The following is an 18,056-nucleotide window of genomic DNA, read 5'->3' as shown; positions in this document are numbered from 1 at the left end:
ATCCTCATTTTGTACCACAGCCGCTGACAAGTTGCAAACAGAGCTGCAATTTGACTAGGATACATGGTACGCACGCTATTTCTGTTTAGGTTTTTCTATTTTTTTCCCATCACGCATTGCTCTACCAAACAACACGAAACTGGATCCAAAACCACTTGGCGACGTATTTTATCTCCGAAAAAGCAACGGCAGCCCAGCAGCAATTGCAACAAAGCCAAAAAGCACAGCATGCCAGCAATGAAAGAATGTTTAACACACATCTCTTAAATGGAGAAAGAAAAGATCAACAAACAAAGGGCACACAGTCATTTTGTCCCAGTCGATAGGGCACTACTACTGCTTCCTGTTTGTGACAGGATCGGCGTGGACGTGAACAACTTGCATCACAGCAAACCGCTGCACAGCAACGCTGTCAAGTTTCGCGAAGGGTAAACTGCAAAAGTAGCAAACCCAATTTGCCAGGCCGGTGCGCTAGGAGGCGGCCCAGCCGACTGTTTGCCTCGCAAAGCGCCGGTCACAAACCCAACGCCCGCTGTCACCGTGGCTTCCATTCACTTCAACAAAACATCAGGGGAGAGCGCGAACGCAGTCCCCCACTACCAGAAATTATGCAGTCGAGATTCCCACATTTGGGGAATTCGCAGGGGTCAGCACAACCGGAGTGCAATGGCTGAGCCTCGCCCTGGGTGAACCACCTTCTTGATCATGGTATCTCCCCTGCCAGGTAAGTATGAGTTGCGCAGGTCAGGGATGGGGGAGGCCTTCGCAGACATACCACTCTGGCTCAGGGTGCGTACAATGAATCATCACAGAGTCCTTGCGGAGCCTTTAACAGTAGCAGCAGCTCATCCTCATTTTGTACCACAGCCGCTGACAAGTTGCAAACAGAGCTGCAATTTGACTAGGATACATGGTACGCACGCTATTTCTGTTTAGGTTTTTCTATTTTTTTCCCATCACGCATTGCTCTACCAAACAACACGAAACTGGATCCAAAACCACTTGGCGACGTATTTTATCTCCGAAAAAGCAACGGCAGCCCAGCAGCAATTGCAACAAAGCCAAAAAGCACAGCATGCCAGCAATGAAAGAATGTTTAACACACATCTCTTAAATGGAGAAAGAAAAGATCAACAAACAAAGGGCACACAGTCATTTTGTCCCAGTCGATAGGGCACTACTACTGCTTCCTGTTTGTGACAGGATCGGCGTGGACGTGAACAACTTGCATCACAGCAAACCGCTGCACAGCAACGCTGTCAAGTTTCGCGAAGGGTAAACTGCAAAAGTAGCAAACCCAATTTGCCAGGCCGGTGCGCTAGGAGGCGGCCCAGCCGACTGTTTGCCTCGCAAAGCGCCGGTCACAAACCCAACGCCCGCTGTCACCGTGGCTTCCATTCACTTCAACAAAACATCAGGGGAGAGCGCGAACGCAGTCCCCCACTACCAGAAATTATGCAGTCGAGATTCCCACATTTGGGGAATTCGCAGGGGTCAGCACAACCGGAGTGCAATGGCTGAGCCTCGCCCTGGGTGAACCACCTTCTTGATCATGGTATCTCCCCTGCCAGGTAAGTATGAGTTGCGCATGTCAGGGATGGGGGAGGCCTTCGCAGACATACCACTCTGGCTCAGGGTGCGTACAATGAATCATCACAGAGTCCTTGCGGAGCCTTTAACAGTAGCAGCAGCTCATCCTCATTTTGTACCACAGCCGCTGACAAGTTGCAAACAGAGCTGCAATTTGACTAGGATACATGGTACGCACGCTATTTCTGTTTAGGTTTTTCTATTTTTTTCCCATCACGCATTGCTCTACCAAACAACACGAAACTGGATCCAAAACCACTTGGCGACGTATTTTATCTCCGAAAAAGCAACGGCAGCCCAGCAGCAATTGCAACAAAGCCAAAAAGCACAGCATGCCAGCAATGAAAGAATGTTTAACACACATCTCTTAAATGGAGAAAGAAAAGATCAACAAACAAAGGGCACACAGTCATTTTGTCCCAGTCGATAGGGCACTACTACTGCTTCCTGTTTGTGACAGGATCGGCGTGGACGTGAACAACTTGCATCACAGCAAACCGCTGCACAGCAACGCTGTCAAGTTTCGCGAAGGGTAAACTGCAAAAGTAGCAAACCCAATTTGCCAGGCCGGTGCGCTAGGAGGCGGCCCAGCCGACTGTTTGCCTCGCAAAGCGCCGGTCACAAACCCAACGCCCGCTGTCACCGTGGCTTCCATTCACTTCAACAAAACATCAGGGGAGAGCGCGAACGCAGTCCCCCACTACCAGAAATTATGCAGTCGAGATTCCCACATTTGGGGAATTCGCAGGGGTCAGCACAACCGGAGTGCAATGGCTGAGCCTCGCCCTGGGTGAACCACCTTCTTGATCATGGTATCTCCCCTGCCAGGTAAGTATGAGTTGCGCATGTCAGGGATGGGGGAGGCCTTCGCAGACATACCACTCTGGCTCAGGGTGCGTACAATGAATCATCACAGAGTCCTTGCGGAGCCTTTAACAGTAGCAGCAGCTCATCCTCATTTTGTACCACAGCCGCTGACAAGTTGCAAACAGAGCTGCAATTTGACTAGGATACATGGTACGCATGCTATTTCTGTTTAGGTTTTTCTATTTTTTTCCCATCACGCATTGCTCTACCAAACAACACGAAACTGGATCCAAAACCACTTGGCGACGTATTTTATCTCCGAAAAAGCAACGGCAGCCCAGCAGCAATTGCAACAAAGCCAAAAAGCACAGCATGCCAGCAATGAAAGAATGTTTAACACACATCTCTTAAATGGAGAAAGAAAAGATCAACAAACAAAGGGCACACAGTCATTTTGTCCCAGTCGATAGGGCACTACTACTGCTTCCTGTTTGTGACAGGATCGGCGTGGACGTGAACAACTTGCATCACAGCAGCCCGCTGCTTCAGAGTGTAGACCACAAACCGCTGCACAGCAACGCTGTCAAGTTTCGCGAAGGGTAAACTGCAAAAGTAGCAAACCCAATTTGCCAGGCCGGTGCGCTAGGAGGCGGCCCAGCCGACTGTTTGCCTCGCAAAGCGCCGGTCACAAACCCAACGCCCGCTGTCACCGTGGCTTCCATTCACTTCAACAAAACATCAGGGGAGAGCGCGAACGCAGTCCCCCACTACCAGAAATTATGCAGTCGAGATTCCCACATTTGGGGAATTCGCAGGGGTCAGCACAACCGGAGTGCAATGGCTGAGCCTCGCCCTGGGTGAACCACCTTCTTGATCATGGTATCTCCCCTGCCAGGTAAGTATGAGTTGCGCATGTCAGGGATGGGGGAGGCCTTCGCAGACATACCACTCTGGCTCAGGGTGCGTACAATGAATCATCACAGAGTCCTTGCGGAGCCTTTAACAGTAGCAGCAGCTCATCCTCATTTTGTACCACAGCCGCTGACAAGTTGCAAACAGAGCTGCAATTTGACTAGGATACATGGTACGCACGCTATTTCTGTTTAGGTTTTTCTATTTTTTTCCCATCACGCATTGCTCTACCAAACAACACGAAACTGGATCCAAAACCACTTGGCGACGTATTTTATCTCCGAAAAAGCAACGGCAGCCCAGCAGCAATTGCAACAAAGCCAAAAAGCACAGCATGCCAGCAATGAAAGAATGTTTAACACACATCTCTTAAATGGAGAAAGAAAAGATCAACAAACAAAGGGCACACAGTCATTTTGTCCCAGTCGATAGGGCACTACTACTGCTTCCTGTTTGTGACAGGATCGGCGTGGACGTGAACAACTTGCATCACAGCAAACCGCTGCACAGCAACGCTGTCAAGTTTCGCGAAGGGTAAACTGCAAAAGTAGCAAACCCAATTTGCCAGGCCGGTGCGCTAGGAGGCGGCCCAGCCGACTGTTTGCCTCGCAAAGCGCCGGTCACAAACCCAACGCCCGCTGTCACCGTGGCTTCCATTCACTTCAACAAAACATCAGGGGAGAGCGCGAACGCAGTCCCCCACTACCAGAAATTATGCAGTCGAGATTCCCACATTTGGGGAATTCGCAGGGGTCAGCACAACCGGAGTGCAATGGCTGAGCCTCGCCCTGGGTGAACCACCTTCTTGATCATGGTATCTCCCCTGCCAGGTAAGTATGAGTTGCGCATGTCAGGGATGGGGGAGGCCTTCGCAGACATACCACTCTGGCTCAGGGTGCGTACAATCAATCATCACAGAGTCCTTGCGGAGCCTTTAACAGTAGCAGCAGCTCATCCTCATTTTGTACCACAGCCGCTGACAAGTTGCAAACAGAGCTGCAATTTGACTAGGATACATGGTACGCACGCTATTTCTGTTTAGGTTTTTCTATTTTTTTCCCATCACGCATTGCTCTACCAAACAACACGAAACTGGATCCAAAACCACTTGGCGACGTATTTTATCTCCGAAAAAGCAACGGCAGCCCAGCAGCAATTGCAACAAAGCCAAAAAGCACAGCATGCCAGCAATGAAAGAATGTTTAACACACATCTCTTAAATGGAGAAAGAAAAGATCAACAAACAAAGGGCACACAGTCATTTTGTCCCAGTCGATAGGGCACTACTACTGCTTCCTGTTTGTGACAGGATCGGCGTGGACGTGAACAACTTGCATCACAGCAAACCGCTGCACAGCAACGCTGTCAAGTTTCGCGAAGGGTAAACTGCAAAAGTAGCAAACCCAATTTGCCAGGCCGGTGCGCTAGGAGGCGGCCCAGCCGACTGTTTGCCTCGCAAAGCGCCGGTCACAAACCCAACGCCCGCTGTCACCGTGGCTTCCATTCACTTCAACAAAACATCAGGGGAGAGCGCGAACGCAGTCCCCCACTACCAGAAATTATGCAGTCGAGATTCCCACATTTGGGGAATTCGCAGGGGTCAGCACAACCGGAGTGCAATGGCTGAGCCTCGCCCTGGGTGAACCACCTTCTTGATCATGGTATCTCCCCTGCCAGGTAAGTATGAGTTGCGCAGGTCAGGGATGGGGGAGGCCTTCGCAGACATACCACTCTGGCTCAGGGTGCGTACAATGAATCATCACAGAGTCCTTGCGGAGCCTTTAACAGTAGCAGCAGCTCATCCTCATTTTGTACCACAGCCGCTGACAAGTTGCAAACAGAGCTGCAATTTGACTAGGATACATGGTACGCACGCTATTTCTGTTTAGGTTTTTCTATTTTTTTCCCATCACGCATTGCTCTACCAAACAACACGAAACTGGATCCAAAACCACTTGGCGACGTATTTTATCTCCGAAAAAGCAACGGCAGCCCAGCAGCAATTGCAACAAAGCCAAAAAGCACAGCATGCCAGCAATGAAAGAATGTTTAACACACATCTCTTAAATGGAGAAAGAAAAGATCAACAAACAAAGGGCACACAGTCATTTTGTCCCAGTCGATAGGGCACTACTACTGCTTCCTGTTTGTGACAGGATCGGCGTGGACGTGAACAACTTGCATCACAGCAAACCGCTGCACAGCAACGCTGTCAAGTTTCGCGAAGGGTAAACTGCAAAAGTAGCAAACCCAATTTGCCAGGCCGGTGCGCTAGGAGGCGGCCCAGCCGACTGTTTGCCTCGCAAAGCGCCGGTCACAAACCCAACGCCCGCTGTCACCGTGGCTTCCATTCACTTCAACAAAACATCAGGGGAGAGCGCGAACGCAGTCCCCCACTACCAGAAATTATGCAGTCGAGATTCCCACATTTGGGGAATTCGCAGGGGTCAGCACAACCGGAGTGCAATGGCTGAGCCTCGCCCTGGGTGAACCACCTTCTTGATCATGGTATCTCCCCTGCCAGGTAAGTATGAGTTGTGCATGTCAGGGATGGGGGAGGCCTTCGCAGACATACCACTCTGGCTCAGGGTGCGTACAATGAATCATCACAGAGTCCTTGCGGAGCCTTTAACAGTAGCAGCAGCTCATCCTCATTTTGTACCACAGCCGCTGACAAGTTGCAAACAGAGCTGCAATTTGACTAGGATACATGGTACGCACGCTATTTCTGTTTAGGTTTTTCTATTTTTTTCCCATCACGCATTGCTCTACCAAACAACACGAAACTGGATCCAAAACCACTTGGCGACGTATTTTATCTCCGAAAAAGCAACGGCAGCCCAGCAGCAATTGCAACAAAGCCAAAAAGCACAGCATGCCAGCAATGAAAGAATGTTTAACACACATCTCTTAAATGGAGAAAGAAAAGATCAACAAACAAAGGGCACACAGTCATTTTGTCCCAGTCGATAGGGCACTACTACTGCTTCCTGTTTGTGACAGGATCGGCGTGGACGTGAACAACTTGCATCACAGCAAACCGCTGCACAGCAACGCTGTCAAGTTTCGCGAAGGGTAAACTGCAAAAGTAGCAAACCCAATTTGCCAGGCCGGTGCGCTAGGAGGCGGCCCAGCCGACTGTTTGCCTCGCAAAGCGCCGGTCACAAACCCAACGCCCGCTGTCACCGTGGCTTCCATTCACTTCAACAAAACATCAGGGGAGAGCGCGAACGCAGTCCCCCACTACCAGAAATTATGCAGTCGAGATTCCCACATTTGGGGAATTCGCAGGGGTCAGCACAACCGGAGTGCAATGGCTGAGCCTCGCCCTGGGTGAACCACCTTCTTGATCATGGTATCTCCCCTGCCAGGTAAGTATGAGTTGCGCAGGTCAGGGATGGGGGAGGCCTTCGCAGACATACCACTCTGGCTCAGGGTGCGTACAATGAATCATCACAGAGTCCTTGCGGAGCCTTTAACAGTAGCAGCAGCTCATCCTCATTTTGTACCACAGCCGCTGACAAGTTGCAAACAGAGCTGCAATTTGACTAGGATACATGGTACGCACGCTATTTCTGTTTAGGTTTTTCTATTTTTTTCCCATCACGCATTGCTCTACCAAACAACACGAAACTGGATCCAAAACCACTTGGCGACGTATTTTATCTCCGAAAAAGCAACGGCAGCCCAGCAGCAATTGCAACAAAGCCAAAAAGCACAGCATGCCAGCAATGAAAGAATGTTTAACACACATCTCTTAAATGGAGAAAGAAAAGATCAACAAACAAAGGGCACACAGTCATTTTGTCCCAGTCGATAGGGCACTACTACTGCTTCCTGTTTGTGACAGGATCGGCGTGGACGTGAACAACTTGCATCACAGCAAACCGCTGCACAGCAACGCTGTCAAGTTTCGCGAAGGGTAAACTGCAAAAGTAGCAAACCCAATTTGCCAGGCCGGTGCGCTAGGAGGCGGCCCAGCCGACTGTTTGCCTCGCAAAGCGCCGGTCACAAACCCAACGCCCGCTGTCACCGTGGCTTCCATTCACTTCAACAAAACATCAGGGGAGAGCGCGAACGCAGTCCCCCACTACCAGAAATTATGCAGTCGAGATTCCCACATTTGGGGAATTCGCAGGGGTCAGCACAACCGGAGTGCAATGGCTGAGCCTCGCCCTGGGTGAACCACCTTCTTGATCATGGTATCTCCCCTGCCAGGTAAGTATGAGTTGCGCATGTCAGGGATGGGGGAGGCCTTCGCAGACATACCACTCTGGCTCAGGGTGCGTACAATGAATCATCACAGAGTCCTTGCGGAGCCTTTAACAGTAGCAGCAGCTCATCCTCATTTTGTACCACAGCCGCTGACAAGTTGCAAACAGAGCTGCAATTTGACTAGGATACATGGTACGCACGCTATTTCTGTTTAGGTTTTTCTATTTTTTTCCCATCACGCATTGCTCTACCAAACAACACGAAACTGGATCCAAAACCACTTGGCGACGTATTTTATCTCCGAAAAAGCAACGGCAGCCCAGCAGCAATTGCAACAAAGCCAAAAAGCACAGCATGCCAGCAATGAAAGAATGTTTAACACACATCTCTTAAATGGAGAAAGAAAAGATCAACAAACAAAGGGCACACAGTCATTTTGTCCCAGTCGATAGGGCACTACTACTGCTTCCTGTTTGTGACAGGATCGGCGTGGACGTGAACAACTTGCATCACAGCAAACCGCTGCACAGCAACGCTGTCAAGTTTCGCGAAGGGTAAACTGCAAAAGTAGCAAACCCAATTTGCCAGGCCGGTGCGCTAGGAGGCGGCCCAGCCGACTGTTTGCCTCGCAAAGCGCCGGTCACAAACCCAACGCCCGCTGTCACCGTGGCTTCCATTCACTTCAACAAAACATCAGGGGAGAGCGCGAACGCAGTCCCCCACTACCAGAAATTATGCAGTCGAGATTCCCACATTTGGGGAATTCGCAGGGGTCAGCACAACCGGAGTGCAATGGCTGAGCCTCGCCCTGGGTGAACCACCTTCTTGATCATGGTATCTCCCCTGCCAGGTAAGTATGAGTTGCGCATGTCAGGGATGGGGGAGGCCTTCGCAGACATACCACTCTGGCTCAGGGTGCGTACAATGAATCATCACAGAGTCCTTGCGGAGCCTTTAACAGTAGCAGCAGCTCATCCTCATTTTGTACCACAGCCGCTGACAAGTTGCAAACAGAGCTGCAATTTGACTAGGATACATGGTACGCACGCTATTTCTGTTTAGGTTTTTCTATTTTTTTCCCATCACGCATTGCTCTACCAAACAACACGAAACTGGATCCAAAACCACTTGGCGACGTATTTTATCTCCGAAAAAGCAACGGCAGCCCAGCAGCAATTGCAACAAAGCCAAAAAGCACAGCATGCCAGCAATGAAAGAATGTTTAACACACATCTCTTAAATGGAGAAAGAAAAGATCAACAAACAAAGGGCACACAGTCATTTTGTCCCAGTCGATAGGGCACTACTACTGCTTCCTGTTTGTGACAGGATCGGCGTGGACGTGAACAACTTGCATCACAGCAAACCGCTGCACAGCAACGCTGTCAAGTTTCGCGAAGGGTAAACTGCAAAAGTAGCAAACCCAATTTGCCAGGCCGGTGCGCTAGGAGGCGGCCCAGCCGACTGTTTGCCTCGCAAAGCGCCGGTCACAAACCCAACGCCCGCTGTCACCGTGGCTTCCATTCACTTCAACAAAACATCAGGGGAGAGCGCGAACGCAGTCCCCCACTACCAGAAATTATGCAGTCGAGATTCCCACATTTGGGGAATTCGCAGGGGTCAGCACAACCGGAGTGCAATGGCTGAGCCTCGCCCTGGGTGAACCACCTTCTTGATCATGGTATCTCCCCTGCCAGGTAAGTATGAGTTGCGCATGTCAGGGATGGGGGAGGCCTTCGCAGACATACCACTCTGGCTCAGGGTGCGTACAATCAATCATCACAGAGTCCTTGCGGAGCCTTTAACAGTAGCAGCAGCTCATCCTCATTTTGTACCACAGCCGCTGACAAGTTGCAAACAGAGCTGCAATTTGACTAGGATACATGGTACGCATGCTATTTCTGTTTAGGTTTTTCTATTTTTTTCCCATCACGCATTGCTCTACCAAACAACACGAAACTGGATCCAAAACCACTTGGCGACGTATTTTATCTCCGAAAAAGCAACGGCAGCCCAGCAGCAATTGCAACAAAGCCAAAAAGCACAGCATGCCAGCAATGAAAGAATGTTTAACACACATCTCTTAAATGGAGAAAGAAAAGATCAACAAACAAAGGGCACACAGTCATTTTGTCCCAGTCGATAGGGCACTACTACTGCTTCCTGTTTGTGACAGGATCGGCGTGGACGTGAACAACTTGCATCACAGCAAACCGCTGCACAGCAACGCTGTCAAGTTTCGCGAAGGGTAAACTGCAAAAGTAGCAAACCCAATTTGCCAGGCCGGTGCGCTAGGAGGCGGCCCAGCCGACTGTTTGCCTCGCAAAGCGCCGGTCACAAACCCAACGCCCGCTGTCACCGTGGCTTCCATTCACTTCAACAAAACATCAGGGGAGAGCGCGAACGCAGTCCCCCACTACCAGAAATTATGCAGTCGAGATTCCCACATTTGGGGAATTCGCAGGGGTCAGCACAACCGGAGTGCAATGGCTGAGCCTCGCCCTGGGTGAACCACCTTCTTGATCATGGTATCTCCCCTGCCAGGTAAGTATGAGTTGCGCATGTCAGGGATGGGGGAGGCCTTCGCAGACATACCACTCTGGCTCAGGGTGCGTACAATCAATCATCACAGAGTCCTTGCGGAGCCTTTAACAGTAGCAGCAGCTCATCCTCATTTTGTACCACAGCCGCTGACAAGTTGCAAACAGAGCTGCAATTTGACTAGGATACATGGTACGCACGCTATTTCTGTTTAGGTTTTTCTATTTTTTTCCCATCACGCATTGCTCTACCAAACAACACGAAACTGGATCCAAAACCACTTGGCGACGTATTTTATCTCCGAAAAAGCAACGGCAGCCCAGCAGCAATTGCAACAAAGCCAAAAAGCACAGCATGCCAGCAATGAAAGAATGTTTAACACACATCTCTTAAATGGAGAAAGAAAAGATCAACAAACAAAGGGCACACAGTCATTTTGTCCCAGTCGATAGGGCACTACTACTGCTTCCTGTTTGTGACAGGATCGGCGTGGACGTGAACAACTTGCATCACAGCAAACCGCTGCACAGCAACGCTGTCAAGTTTCGCGAAGGGTAAACTGCAAAAGTAGCAAACCCAATTTGCCAGGCCGGTGCGCTAGGAGGCGGCCCAGCCGACTGTTTGCCTCGCTAAGCGCCGGTCACAAACCCAACGCCCGCTGTCACCGTGGCTTCCATTCACTTCAACAAAACATCAGGGGAGAGCGCGAACGCAGTCCCCCACTACCAGAAATTATGCAGTCGAGATTCCCACATTTGGGGAATTCGCAGGGGTCAGCACAACCGGAGTGCAATGGCTGAGCCTCGCCCTGGGTGAACCACCTTCTTGATCATGGTATCTCCCCTGCCAGGTAAGTATGAGTTGCGCAGGTCAGGGATGGGGGAGGCCTTCGCAGACATACCACTCTGGCTCAGGGTGCGTACAATGAATCATCACAGAGTCCTTGCGGAGCCTTTAACAGTAGCAGCAGCTCATCCTCATTTTGTACCACAGCCGCTGACAAGTTGCAAACAGAGCTGCAATTTGACTAGGATACATGGTACGCACGCTATTTCTGTTTAGGTTTTTCTATTTTTTTCCCATCACGCATTGCTCTACCAAACAACACGAAACTGGATCCAAAACCACTTGGCGACGTATTTTATCTCCGAAAAAGCAACGGCAGCCCAGCAGCAATTGCAACAAAGCCAAAAAGCACAGCATGCCAGCAATGAAAGAATGTTTAACACACATCTCTTAAATGGAGAAAGAAAAGATCAACAAACAAAGGGCACACAGTCATTTTGTCCCAGTCGATAGGGCACTACTACTGCTTCCTGTTTGTGACAGGATCGGCGTGGACGTGAACAACTTGCATCACAGCAAACCGCTGCACAGCAACGCTGTCAAGTTTCGCGAAGGGTAAACTGCAAAAGTAGCAAACCCAATTTGCCAGGCCGGTGCGCTAGGAGGCGGCCCAGCCGACTGTTTGCCTCGCAAAGCGCCGGTCACAAACCCAACGCCCGCTGTCACCGTGGCTTCCATTCACTTCAACAAAACATCAGGGGAGAGCGCGAACGCAGTCCCCCACTACCAGAAATTATGCAGTCGAGATTCCCACATTTGGGGAATTCGCAGGGGTCAGCACAACCGGAGTGCAATGGCTGAGCCTCGCCCTGGGTGAACCACCTTCTTGATCATGGTATCTCCCCTGCCAGGTAAGTATGAGTTGCGCATGTCAGGGATGGGGGAGGCCTTCGCAGACATACCACTCTGGCTCAGGGTGCGTACAATGAATCATCACAGAGTCCTTGCGGAGCCTTTAACAGTAGCAGCAGCTCATCCTCATTTTGTACCACAGCCGCTGACAAGTTGCAAACAGAGCTGCAATTTGACTAGGATACATGGTACGCACGCTATTTCTGTTTAGGTTTTTCTATTTTTTTCCCATCACGCATTGCTCTACCAAACAACACGAAACTGGATCCAAAACCACTTGGCGACGTATTTTATCTCCGAAAAAGCAACGGCAGCCCAGCAGCAATTGCAACAAAGCCAAAAAGCACAGCATGCCAGCAATGAAAGAATGTTTAACACACATCTCTTAAATGGAGAAAGAAAAGATCAACAAACAAAGGGCACACAGTCATTTTGTCCCAGTCGATAGGGCACTACTACTGCTTCCTGTTTGTGACAGGATCGGCGTGGACGTGAACAACTTGCATCACAGCAAACCGCTGCACAGCAACGCTGTCAAGTTTCGCGAAGGGTAAACTGCAAAAGTAGCAAACCCAATTTGCCAGGCCGGTGCGCTAGGAGGCGGCCCAGCCGACTGTTTGCCTCGCAAAGCGCCGGTCACAAACCCAACGCCCGCTGTCACCGTGGCTTCCATTCACTTCAACAAAACATCAGGGGAGAGCGCGAACGCAGTCCCCCACTACCAGAAATTATGCAGTCGAGATTCCCACATTTGGGGAATTCGCAGGGGTCAGCACAACCGGAGTGCAATGGCTGAGCCTCGCCCTGGGTGAACCACCTTCTTGATCATGGTATCTCCCCTGCCAGGTAAGTATGAGTTGCGCATGTCAGGGATGGGGGAGGCCTTCGCAGACATACCACTCTGGCTCAGGGTGCGTACAATGAATCATCACAGAGTCCTTGCGGAGCCTTTAACAGTAGCAGCAGCTCATCCTCATTTTGTACCACAGCCGCTGACAAGTTGCAAACAGAGCTGCAATTTGACTAGGATACATGGTACGCACGCTATTTCTGTTTAGGTTTTTCTATTTTTTTCCCATCACGCATTGCTCTACCAAACAACACGAAACTGGATCCAAAACCACTTGGCGACGTATTTTATCTCCGAAAAAGCAACGGCAGCCCAGCAGCAATTGCAACAAAGCCAAAAAGCACAGCATGCCAGCAATGAAAGAATGTTTAACACACATCTCTTAAATGGAGAAAGAAAAGATCAACAAACAAAGGGCACACAGTCATTTTGTCCCAGTCGATAGGGCACTACTACTGCTTCCTGTTTGTGACAGGATCGGCGTGGACGTGAACAACTTGCATCACAGCAAACCGCTGCACAGCAACGCTGTCAAGTTTCGCGAAGGGTAAACTGCAAAAGTAGCAAACCCAATTTGCCAGGCCGGTGCGCTAGGAGGCGGCCCAGCCGACTGTTTGCCTCGCAAAGCGCCGGTCACAAACCCAACGCCCGCTGTCACCGTGGCTTCCATTCACTTCAACAAAACATCAGGGGAGAGCGCGAACGCAGTCCCCCACTACCAGAAATTATGCAGTCGAGATTCCCACATTTGGGGAATTCGCAGGGGTCAGCACAACCGGAGTGCAATGGCTGAGCCTCGCCCTGGGTGAACCACCTTCTTGATCATGGTATCTCCCCTGCCAGGTAAGTATGAGTTGCGCATGTCAGGGATGGGGGAGGCCTTCGCAGACATACCACTCTGGCTCAGGGTGCGTACAATGAATCATCACAGAGTCCTTGCGGAGCCTTTAACAGTAGCAGCAGCTCATCCTCATTTTGTACCACAGCCGCTGACAAGTTGCAAACAGAGCTGCAATTTGACTAGGATACATGGTACGCACGCTATTTCTGTTTAGGTTTTTCTATTTTTTTCCCATCACGCATTGCTCTACCAAACAACACGAAACTGGATCCAAAACCACTTGGCGACGTATTTTATCTCCGAAAAAGCAACGGCAGCCCAGCAGCAATTGCAACAAAGCCAAAAAGCACAGCATGCCAGCAATGAAAGAATGTTTAACACACATCTCTTAAATGGAGAAAGAAAAGATCAACAAACAAAGGGCACACAGTCATTTTGTCCCAGTCGATAGGGCACTACTACTGCTTCCTGTTTGTGACAGGATCGGCGTGGACGTGAACAACTTGCATCACAGCAAACCGCTGCACAGCAACGCTGTCAAGTTTCGCGAAGGGTAAACTGCAAAAGTAGCAAACCCAATTTGCCAGGCCGGTGCGCTAGGAGGCGGCCCAGCCGACTGTTTGCCTCGCAAAGCGCCGGTCACAAACCCAACGCCCGCTGTCACCGTGGCTTCCATTCACTTCAACAAAACATCAGGGGAGAGCGCGAACGCAGTCCCCCACTACCAGAAATTATGCAGTCGAGATTCCCACATTTGGGGAATTCGCAGGGGTCAGCACAACCGGAGTGCAATGGCTGAGCCTCGCCCTGGGTGAACCACCTTCTTGATCATGGTATCTCCCCTGCCAGGTAAGTATGAGTTGCGCAGGTCAGGGATGGGGGAGGCCTTCGCAGACATACCACTCTGGCTCAGGGTGCGTACAATGAATCATCACAGAGTCCTTGCGGAGCCTTTAACAGTAGCAGCAGCTCATCCTCATTTTGTACCACAGCCGCTGACAAGTTGCAAACAGAGCTGCAATTTGACTAGGATACATGGTACGCACGCTATTTCTGTTTAGGTTTTTCTATTTTTTTCCCATCACGCATTGCTCTACCAAACAACACGAAACTGGATCCAAAACCACTTGGCGACGTATTTTATCTCCGAAAAAGCAACGGCAGCCCAGCAGCAATTGCAACAAAGCCAAAAAGCACAGCATGCCAGCAATGAAAGAATGTTTAACACACATCTCTTAAATGGAGAAAGAAAAGATCAACAAACAAAGGGCACACAGTCATTTTGTCCCAGTCGATAGGGCACTACTACTGCTTCCTGTTTGTGACAGGATCGGCGTGGACGTGAACAACTTGCATCACAGCAGCCCGCTGCTTCAGAGTGTAGACCACAAACCGCTGCACAGCAACGCTGTCAAGTTTCGCGAAGGGTAAACTGCAAAAGTAGCAAACCCAATTTGCCAGGCCGGTGCGCTAGGAGGCGGCCCAGCCGACTGTTTGCCTCGCAAAGCGCCGGTCACAAACCCAACGCCCGCTGTCACCGTGGCTTCCATTCACTTCAACAAAACATCAGGGGAGAGCGCGAACGCAGTCCCCCACTACCAGAAATTATGCAGTCGAGATTCCCACATTTGGGGAATTCGCAGGGGTCAGCACAACCGGAGTGCAATGGCTGAGCCTCGCCCTGGGTGAACCACCTTCTTGATCATGGTATCTCCCCTGCCAGGTAAGTATGAGTTGCGCATGTCAGGGATGGGGGAGGCCTTCGCAGACATACCACTCTGGCTCAGGGTGCGTACAATGAATCATCACAGAGTCCTTGCGGAGCCTTTAACAGTAGCAGCAGCTCATCCTCATTTTGTACCACAGCCGCTGACAAGTTGCAAACAGAGCTGCAATTTGACTAGGATACATGGTACGCACGCTATTTCTGTTTAGGTTTTTCTATTTTTTTCCCATCACGCATTGCTCTACCAAACAACACGAAACTGGATCCAAAACCACTTGGCGACGTATTTTATCTCCGAAAAAGCAACGGCAGCCCAGCAGCAATTGCAACAAAGCCAAAAAGCACAGCATGCCAGCAATGAAAGAATGTTTAACACACATCTCTTAAATGGAGAAAGAAAAGATCAACAAACAAAGGGCACACAGTCATTTTGTCCCAGTCGATAGGGCACTACTACTGCTTCCTGTTTGTGACAGGATCGGCGTGGACGTGAACAACTTGCATCACAGCAAACCGCTGCACAGCAACGCTGTCAAGTTTCGCGAAGGGTAAACTGCAAAAGTAGCAAACCCAATTTGCCAGGCCGGTGCGCTAGGAGGCGGCCCAGCCGACTGTTTGCCTCGCAAAGCGCCGGTCACAAACCCAACGCCCGCTGTCACCGTGGCTTCCATTCACTTCAACAAAACATCAGGGGAGAGCGCGAACGCAGTCCCCCACTACCAGAAATTATGCAGTCGAGATTCCCACATTTGGGGAATTCGCAGGGGTCAGCACAACCGGAGTGCAATGGCTGAGCCTCGCCCTGGGTGAACCACCTTCTTGATCATGGTATCTCCCCTGCCAGGTAAGTATGAGTTGCGCATGTCAGGGATGGGGGAGGCCTTCGCAGACATACCACTCTGGCTCAGGGTGCGTACAATGAATCATCACAGAGTCCTTGCGGAGCCTTTAACAGTAGCAGCAGCTCATCCTCATTTTGTACCACAGCCGCTGACAAGTTGCAAACAGAGCTGCAATTTGACTAGGATACATGGTACGCACGCTATTTCTGTTTAGGTTTTTCTATTTTTTTCCCATCACGCATTGCTCTACCAAACAACACGAAACTGGATCCAAAACCACTTGGCGACGTATTTTATCTCCGAAAAAGCAACGGCAGCCCAGCAGCAATTGCAACAAAGCCAAAAAGCACAGCATGCCAGCAATGAAAGAATGTTTAACACACATCTCTTAAATGGAGAAAGAAAAGATCAACAAACAAAGGGCACACAGTCATTTTGTCCCAGTCGATAGGGCACTACTACTGCTTCCTGTTTGTGACAGGATCGGCGTGGACGTGAACAACTTGCATCACAGCAGCCCGCTGCTTCAGAGTGTAGACCACAAACCGCTGCACAGCAACGCTGTCAAGTTTCGCGAAGGGTAAACTGCAAAAGTAGCAAACCCAATTTGCCAGGCCGGTGCGCTAGGAGGCGGCCCAGCCGACTGTTTGCCTCGCAAAGCGCCGGTCACAAACCCAACGCCCGCTGTCACCGTGGCTTCCATTCACTTCAACAAAACATCAGGGGAGAGCGCGAACGCAGTCCCCCACTACCAGAAATTATGCAGTCGAGATTCCCACATTTGGGGAATTCGCAGGGGTCAGCACAACCGGAGTGCAATGGCTGAGCCTCGCCCTGGGTGAACCACCTTCTTGATCATGGTATCTCCCCTGCCAGGTAAGTATGAGTTGCGCATGTCAGGGATGGGGGAGGCCTTCGCAGACATACCACTCTGGCTCAGGGTGCGTACAATGAATCATCACAGAGTCCTTGCGGAGCCTTTAACAGTAGCAGCAGCTCATCCTCATTTTGTACCACAGCCGCTGACAAGTTGCAAACAGAGCTGCAATTTGACTAGGATACATGGTACGCACGCTATTTCTGTTTAGGTTTTTCTATTTTTTTCCCATCACGCATTGCTCTACCAAACAACACGAAACTGGATCCAAAACCACTTGGCGACGTATTTTATCTCCGAAAAAGCAACGGCAGCCCAGCAGCAATTGCAACAAAGCCAAAAAGCACAGCATGCCAGCAATGAAAGAATGTTTAACACACATCTCTTAAATGGAGAAAGAAAAGATCAACAAACAAAGGGCACACAGTCATTTTGTCCCAGTCGATAGGGCACTACTACTGCTTCCTGTTTGTGACAGGATCGGCGTGGACGTGAACAACTTGCATCACAGCAAACCGCTGCACAGCAACGCTGTCAAGTTTCGCGAAGGGTAAACTGCAAAAGTAGCAAACCCAATTTGCCAGGCCGGTGCGCTAGGAGGCGGCCCAGCCGACTGTTTGCCTCGCAAAGCGCCGGTCACAAACCCAACGCCCGCTGTCACCGTGGCTTCCATTCACTTCAACAAAACATCAGGGGAGAGCGCGAACGCAGTCCCCCACTACCAGAAATTATGCAGTCGAGATTCCCACATTTGGGGAATTCGCAGGGGTCAGCACAACCGGAGTGCAATGGCTGAGCCTCGCCCTGGGTGAACCACCTTCTTGATCATGGTATCTCCCCTGCCAGGTAAGTATGAGTTGCGCATGTCAGGGATGGGGGAGGCCTTCGCAGACATACCACTCTGGCTCAGGGTGCGTACAATGAATCATCACAGAGTCCTTGCGGAGCCTTTAACAGTAGCAGCAGCTCATCCTCATTTTGTACCACAGCCGCTGACAAGTTGCAAACAGAGCTGCAATTTGACTAGGATACATGGTACGCACGCTATTTCTGTTTAGGTTTTTCTATTTTTTTCCCATCACGCATTGCTCTACCAAACAACACGAAACTGGATCCAAAACCACTTGGCGACGTATTTTATCTCCGAAAAAGCAACG

General features: G+C 50.4%; 1 protein-coding gene and 21 non-coding genes across 22 annotated transcripts in view; 1 reads left to right on the top strand and 21 right to left on the bottom strand.

Moving 5' to 3' along the window:
- The window catches only part of col4a6 (collagen, type IV, alpha 6), a 444,271-nt gene that overhangs the window by 342,683 nt on the left and 83,532 nt on the right, over positions 1–18,056 (top strand). The window lies entirely within an intron of this gene.
- On the bottom strand, positions 569–732 carry LOC144538055 (U1 spliceosomal RNA). The gene has a single exon (XR_013504053.1). It is a non-coding gene; the product is annotated as a U1 spliceosomal RNA (small nuclear RNA).
- LOC144538054 (U1 spliceosomal RNA) lies at positions 1,416–1,579 on the bottom strand. Its single transcript, XR_013504052.1, has one exon. It is a non-coding gene; the product is annotated as a U1 spliceosomal RNA (small nuclear RNA).
- On the bottom strand, positions 2,263–2,426 carry LOC144538053 (U1 spliceosomal RNA). The gene has a single exon (XR_013504051.1). It is a non-coding gene; the product is annotated as a U1 spliceosomal RNA (small nuclear RNA).
- LOC144538052 (U1 spliceosomal RNA) lies at positions 3,137–3,300 on the bottom strand. The gene has a single exon (XR_013504050.1). It is a non-coding gene; the product is annotated as a U1 spliceosomal RNA (small nuclear RNA).
- On the bottom strand, positions 3,984–4,147 carry LOC144538051 (U1 spliceosomal RNA). Its single transcript, XR_013504049.1, has one exon. It is a non-coding gene; the product is annotated as a U1 spliceosomal RNA (small nuclear RNA).
- Positions 4,831–4,994, bottom strand: LOC144538049 (U1 spliceosomal RNA). Its single transcript, XR_013504047.1, has one exon. It is a non-coding gene; the product is annotated as a U1 spliceosomal RNA (small nuclear RNA).
- Positions 5,678–5,841, bottom strand: LOC144538048 (U1 spliceosomal RNA). The gene has a single exon (XR_013504046.1). It is a non-coding gene; the product is annotated as a U1 spliceosomal RNA (small nuclear RNA).
- LOC144538047 (U1 spliceosomal RNA) lies at positions 6,525–6,688 on the bottom strand. The gene has a single exon (XR_013504045.1). It is a non-coding gene; the product is annotated as a U1 spliceosomal RNA (small nuclear RNA).
- Positions 7,372–7,535, bottom strand: LOC144538046 (U1 spliceosomal RNA). The gene has a single exon (XR_013504044.1). It is a non-coding gene; the product is annotated as a U1 spliceosomal RNA (small nuclear RNA).
- On the bottom strand, positions 8,219–8,382 carry LOC144538045 (U1 spliceosomal RNA). The gene has a single exon (XR_013504043.1). It is a non-coding gene; the product is annotated as a U1 spliceosomal RNA (small nuclear RNA).
- On the bottom strand, positions 9,066–9,229 carry LOC144538044 (U1 spliceosomal RNA). The gene has a single exon (XR_013504042.1). It is a non-coding gene; the product is annotated as a U1 spliceosomal RNA (small nuclear RNA).
- LOC144538043 (U1 spliceosomal RNA) lies at positions 9,913–10,076 on the bottom strand. Its single transcript, XR_013504041.1, has one exon. It is a non-coding gene; the product is annotated as a U1 spliceosomal RNA (small nuclear RNA).
- LOC144538042 (U1 spliceosomal RNA) lies at positions 10,760–10,923 on the bottom strand. Its single transcript, XR_013504040.1, has one exon. It is a non-coding gene; the product is annotated as a U1 spliceosomal RNA (small nuclear RNA).
- On the bottom strand, positions 11,607–11,770 carry LOC144538041 (U1 spliceosomal RNA). Its single transcript, XR_013504039.1, has one exon. It is a non-coding gene; the product is annotated as a U1 spliceosomal RNA (small nuclear RNA).
- Positions 12,454–12,617, bottom strand: LOC144538040 (U1 spliceosomal RNA). Its single transcript, XR_013504038.1, has one exon. It is a non-coding gene; the product is annotated as a U1 spliceosomal RNA (small nuclear RNA).
- LOC144538038 (U1 spliceosomal RNA) lies at positions 13,301–13,464 on the bottom strand. Its single transcript, XR_013504036.1, has one exon. It is a non-coding gene; the product is annotated as a U1 spliceosomal RNA (small nuclear RNA).
- On the bottom strand, positions 14,148–14,311 carry LOC144538037 (U1 spliceosomal RNA). The gene has a single exon (XR_013504035.1). It is a non-coding gene; the product is annotated as a U1 spliceosomal RNA (small nuclear RNA).
- Positions 15,022–15,185, bottom strand: LOC139921144 (U1 spliceosomal RNA). The gene has a single exon (XR_011785087.1). It is a non-coding gene; the product is annotated as a U1 spliceosomal RNA (small nuclear RNA).
- On the bottom strand, positions 15,869–16,032 carry LOC139921142 (U1 spliceosomal RNA). The gene has a single exon (XR_011785086.2). It is a non-coding gene; the product is annotated as a U1 spliceosomal RNA (small nuclear RNA).
- LOC139921145 (U1 spliceosomal RNA) lies at positions 16,743–16,906 on the bottom strand. The gene has a single exon (XR_011785088.1). It is a non-coding gene; the product is annotated as a U1 spliceosomal RNA (small nuclear RNA).
- On the bottom strand, positions 17,590–17,753 carry LOC139921146 (U1 spliceosomal RNA). The gene has a single exon (XR_011785089.1). It is a non-coding gene; the product is annotated as a U1 spliceosomal RNA (small nuclear RNA).

The sequence above is a fragment of the Centroberyx gerrardi genome, chromosome 23 (genome assembly GCF_048128805.1).
Source record: "Centroberyx gerrardi isolate f3 chromosome 23, fCenGer3.hap1.cur.20231027, whole genome shotgun sequence".
In the NCBI taxonomy this organism is placed as follows: Eukaryota; Metazoa; Chordata; class Actinopteri; order Beryciformes; family Berycidae; genus Centroberyx; species Centroberyx gerrardi.
The sequence above is the reverse complement of the archived record's forward strand: the minus strand, read 5'-3'. Positions and strand labels throughout refer to the sequence as shown.